The sequence below is a fragment of the Colobus angolensis genome, unplaced genomic scaffold (assembly GCF_000951035.1).
Source record: "Colobus angolensis palliatus isolate OR3802 unplaced genomic scaffold, Cang.pa_1.0 Scaffold106, whole genome shotgun sequence".
Taxonomy (NCBI): domain Eukaryota; kingdom Metazoa; phylum Chordata; class Mammalia; order Primates; family Cercopithecidae; genus Colobus; species Colobus angolensis.
This window is the reverse complement of record NW_012111586.1, coordinates 842,191-848,145: the sequence shown is the minus strand read 5'-3', so window position 1 is coordinate 848,145 and position 5,955 is coordinate 842,191.

The window sequence follows — 5,955 nt, the reverse complement described above, 5'->3', positions numbered from 1 at the left end:
GACCCAGAGAATATATACATTCTTTATCTTGACATTCAAGGCATTTCTATCACATAATATTTGATAGTAGGTGTTCATAAAGAGCAGTTTTGTGCCAACCGTGATGCTTAGGCTTGAAATGCATTATTTTGAATGTGAAGTAAATACTGTACCTTTATTTGACAGGCTCAAAGAGGTTATGTGCCTGAAGTCGTACAGTGAATAAGCTAAAACCCCTGCTTTTAACAATGGTACTATACAACCCCTACTCCATTAACTCCACCCACCTCCCGCACCCCCCCCCCCCACACACAAAATGAACCATGTTGTTTGTATGGGCCCAGTGAGCTGTCAAGCTGCCGGGTGTTCATTTCATTTGGAATTGCCCCCTCTGGTTCCTCTATATGCTACTGTTTCCTCTCTAAAGACAGCTTATCTTCCTCCTTCACCCCTGAATTTCCAGAGCACTTCATCTGTTCCTTCATCACAAGTCCAGTTTTCTGGCACTAGTCTGAGTTTCATGAGAAGATGCCGATTTGGTTCCTGTGGGTCCTCGGCACTATTCAGTACAGTGCTTGATGCACAGCAGGCACTCAGAAAATACTTAAGGAAATAAAACACCAAGGATATTTGTCTCTAGAGGCTCAGCTGACAAAATCTGGGAGAAATTTGTTTTTGTAACTAATTTTTTGTCTCCCTGACATGAAGAGGGGTTGTAAGAAGGGTGTGAGAAGGGAAAACTGGCACTTAGCAAATGGAAATACCTATATGTATTACCATTAGGTATAAAGAATCTATGAGGACATCCATTTGCATCTCACAAAGGAGAGCAGATTGAGAAGGATGTGCCCTGCCCGAGCCTGGGGACAGGGCGGTTAACTGATGAAGGGCTGAGGCCAGGTGAAAGGAAGCCTTATCACATGCTCCCAAAAGACTTCTGTTGAAAGGAGTTATCCGGGTCCCCGTGCGGGAGAGGGTGGGGGACAGGGCGAGAAGAAGAGGCCGGGGCCTAGGCTGTCAGGGTTGCCACTCGGGTATCTTACTCCTACGACGCTCCTCACTCAGAGGCTGTCCCCACTGGACCGGAAAGGAAACAGACGGGGTGGGGTGGGGATGGGTGGGAGCCCCGCGCCGGTGGCCGTACGCGAGGACCACAAGGCGGATGACGCGCGGAGCTCATTCACACGCGAGGGCCCCGAAAGTTGGCAGAGCCAGGCAGCACCCCGGCCCCGCCCCGGCCCGGGGATCCAGACCCCGGTCTGAAAAGGCCTGACAATCCACTCGCAGCTCCCTCCCGCCACGTCCCCGAGCACCGCCATTTCCCAAACTGCAAAATGTTAGCGCAGGCGCAGGGAGCCCGGCCCGCCCTCAGCGTGTCCCAGAGTGCCGCGGCTGCACAGCTGCCGGTCGGTCCCCCGACGCCTTTCCTCTAGGGACCGCAATCCACCCCGGGGTAGAAGATTTGGGACCAAGGTTCGGCCGCCTACTGCCGGGATCGATGGCGCATCCTTCCCAGACCTCACAGCAGTCCCCAAAGCCGGCCGCCGGCGGCGCCCAGACATGATTAGGGAGGGGCGGGGTCAGGTGGCGTCTCCACCAACCAGAGACGAATTTTGGGCCCGACGAGGGGCGGGCTCCAAGACTCCACCAATCACGCCCTGGCGGTTGCTGGCGCTGGCCCTTGAGGACGACCTGGACACCTGCTTGTCAGGAGATGCTGTTTACTCTGGAGGGAGTGACGGTGACTTGTGTATCGCTGGGCATCCCTGGGGACGTAGCTCACCCGGGTTCCTATCCCACATAAGGTGACGCCTACGGTTTCTGACGAAAAGGGGTAAATAGATAACGGGACTGTTTTCCAGGCCACCATCTTTTCCCGGCAGGCCACCATCTTTTCCCAGCAGTGCTTAGTTGTTTCACTGACAGTGTTATGAGATGTTTTATTTGAAATCCTAGACGCAAAATCTCCTCTCCCTGGAAGCCTTCTGGATCAGGTTTTCCAGGGGACACTACATCGGCTTGTATTTCCTCCATCAAAGCGCTCTCTACGCTGTACCGGAATTGACTATCTTTCCACCACACTGGGGGCGGGGACGGGGGCGGGGGCAGCTGCCGCAGGTACAGGACTGAGCCGTTCCTTGGTCCCCACTTCCCACCACAGACTCTGGTCAGGATTATTGAATGAATGAAGTAGAATTTAGAAGCCAAGAAGTTCTGAAATCTGAGTTCTTCCAGTGCAATTTTAGGTAGACGATCTGACAATTCAGGATGCATTTAATAATACGGAAAGGATATTCATTCTCTTCTGTCAACTACATTTTTAGTGGCCCCTTTTTTATTCTATGATTTTTATTTCATAAGTCTCCTACAATTCTGGCCCATCTGTCCATTGCAATTGCTGCCCCTAGTGCTGGCCACTAATCACCTCTCCCAGGATCACTGCAACTGCCTTCTCACTGATCTCTCTGCTTCCTCCTTCCTCCTCGTTCTCCACACTGCAATCGATGATCTTCCTAAAATTCAAATCTAGTTATGTCTCTCTCCTACTTAAAAACCTTCCTGGGTTCCTCATTTCTCTCAGGATAATGTCTGTGTTTCTTAACCTGAAAATTCAAGTCATTCATGATCAAGCTCTCTCCGTCACCGCTGGCCCCACTCAACTCCAACCCTATCCTCCAGCCATCCATCCGCTCTGTTCTCTGATCACATTTTCCTTCTCCTCTGGGCCTTTGAAGTTTCCTCCGAAGAGATTGCCCTCCCACCTACTCCTGTTATCCACCAGGTGATCATATCCCGCCACAGCTCAAGGAGTGAGAGAAGGGAAGCTGTGCTAGTTGGGAGTTTGGCTCATTCATTCATTGGCACACTCCTGCCAACTAGTGGCTGTTTTGTGAACATTTCGATCAAGGCAGGGTTTAACATCACCCTTTCAGGGTTTCAGAGATACTACATTGCTTTGGAGGGAACCGTTGACTGGTCCTACTACAGCAAATCCATCTGGTAACCCTGACCCTGGCTTCCCAAATGATCTTCCTAAAAATGTATTCTGACCACATTATTCTATGGGTTAATACTCCCCACTTTCTCATGATAAAGCCCAAATTCCTTAACCACATTCTGGCCTTTGCAGACCTTATCTCCCAATACATTCCTTCCACACCCTAATCTCCAGCGAAGCTGATGTACTCTATGTTCCTAGGACAGCTCCTCACCCTAAAACTTTTTGTTCAAGCTCCTTTCTCCTGGTCTGCCTTTGGTCTCTCCATAGGATTATCTGATATCAAAATACCAAATTAGCTATCACTTTATGAAGCATTTGCTTAATTATTTGAACCAATGCCTAACTAAGCACACATTTGTTGCCAAGTGTCCTCCTAAGTTATGCTGGGTCTTGGAAAAAATATGGTTTCTGGAGTCAGAAATAGCTGATTTAGCTATTTAGCTCTGCTATTTAGCTGAATAATCTTGGGCAAGTCACTTCACCTTTCTGATCTTCTGTTTCTTTGTCTGTTGTAATACTAAAATGAAGTAAGTTAATATATATTGTAATGCAGATGTCAGCTGAAGTTACATCATCTTCCCCCTTCCAAACGCTTCAGAAAGTCTGGTAATCACCCCCAAGGTTTCTGGGTTTCTGTGAATTCCCAGCGATCTTTTGTTTTCTTTCTTTCTTTTTCTTTTTTTTTTTTTTTTTGAGAAAGAGTCTCCCTCAGTCACCAAGGCTGGAATGCAGTGGCACGGTATCGGCTCACTGCAACCTCTGCCTCTTGGGTTCAAGTGATTCTCCTGCCTCAGCCTCCCGAGTAGCTGGGATTACAGGCTCCCACCACCACACCCAGCTAATTTTTGTATTTTTAGTAGAGACAGGGTTTCACCATGTTAGCCAGGCTGGTCTTGAACTCCTGACCTCATGACCTCGTGATCCACCTGCCTTGGCCTCCCAAAGTGTTGGGATTACAGGCGTGAGCCACCACGCCTGGCCCCCAGGGATCTTTTATATTCCTTTTTTTTTTCTTTTCTTTTTTTTTTTTTTTTTGAGACGGAATTTCACTCCTGTCATCCAGGCTGGAGTGCAGAGGTGCCACCTCGGCTCACTGCAACCTCCACTTCCTGGGTTCAAGTGATCCTCCTGGCTCAAGCCTCCCAAGTAGCTGGGATTACAGGTGCCCACCACCATGCCCAGCTAATTTTTTGTATTTTTAGTAGAGATGGGGTTTCATCATGTTGGCCAGGTTGGTCTCGAACTCCTGACCTCAGGTGATCCACCTGCCTTGGCCTGCCAAAGTGCAGGGATTACAGGTGGAGCCACGGCGCCCGGCAGGATCTCTTCTATTCTTAAGGTCATCTCTGGTTCTGACGGTCAACATCCCCTAAACCAACAGGTGCAGGGTTTCTACCACAAGCTGTTTCCTGTCATGGAATTCATATCTTCTTTAGTTTCACTTCATTCATTTACTGAGCACCTCCTGGATGCCAGGGATGCAGCAATAAGAAAACAAAGATTTGCCTTCATGGAGCTTACATTCTGTTGGGGGAAACCCAATAAGCAACCAACAATGTGTGATAAACTTAGATGATGATTTGTGTTAAGGAGGAAAAGCAACCCTAAGGGGATGAAAGCGGCAATGTGGATGGGGGTCAGTTTTAGATAAGATCATTTGAAGCCTTCCCTCAAGGAGTGATATGTGAACACAGACCTGAATGAGGATAAGGAAACAAATCATACATATATCTGAGAGAAAATCCTTCTGAGCAAGTTCGAAAGTACTGAGGCAGGACCATGTTCAGTGTGTTAGCAGACCAGCAAGGAGGCCTGGGTAGCTGGACCAGGGTGACACAGATGAGGTCAGAGAGGTGGCAGGATGCTAGATCTTGTAGGGCCTCTTATATCACATGAGGACTTTGGGGTTGGTTGGTTGGTTTGTTTTTGAGATGGAGTTTCACTCTTCCAGCCCAGGCTGCAGTGCAATGGGGTGATCTCAGCTCACTGCAACCTCTGCCTCCCGGGTTCAAGTGATTCTCCTGCCTCAGCCTCCTGAGTAGCTGGGATTACAGACCACACCCAGCTAATTTTTGTATTTTGAGTAGAGACAGGGTTTTGCCATGTTGACCAGGCTGGTCTCAATCTCCTAACCTCAGGTAATCCGTCCACCTCCGCCTCTCAAAGTGTTGGGATTAGAGGCATGAACCACCATGCCCGGCCAATTTTGGGTTTTATTTCAGTGGTCATCCACTGAAGAATATTGGCCAGAAAGGTGACATGATCTGATTTACATTTTTTTTTTTTTTTTTGAGACAGAGTCTCACTCCGTTGCCCAGGCTGGAGTGCAGTGGCATGATCTTGGCTCACCACAATCTCTGCCTCCCGGGTTCAAGTGATTCTTGTGCCTCAGCCTCCTGAGTAAATAGATTTTGTCTTTTTTTTTTTTTTTTTTTTAGAGACAGGGTCTCACTATGTTGCCCAGGCTGGTCTCAAACTCCTGACCTCAGGTGATCCACCTGCCTCAGCCTCCCAAAGTGCTGAGATTACAGGCGTGAGCCACCACACTCAGCCTGATTTACATTTTTAAAGGATCATCTGGCTGCTGTAAACTATAGGGGAGCAAGGGTGGAAGTGGGAAGAACAGTCAAGAGGCAGTTGCAGTTGTCTGGGTAAGAGATGATGGTGGCTTGCCTCAGGTAGTAGCAACAAGTAGATGTAGTTAGACTGGGGATGTATTTTGAAGATTTAGCCTACAGGATTTGCTAATGGGGTGGCTGTGAGGTTTGAGAAACAGAAAGAAATAAAGGTTAGCCAAATTGACTGGATAAATGGTGGTGCCATTAACTGAGAAAGGGAGCACTGAGAAAATTGGAATCAAAAGTTCAATTTTGGATGTGTTAATTTGAATCCTGGTAGACATTCAGCTAAAGACACTGAGTAGGCAGTTGAATATACTAATCCAAGGCTCATATAAACCTTTATAGAAGGTGGAG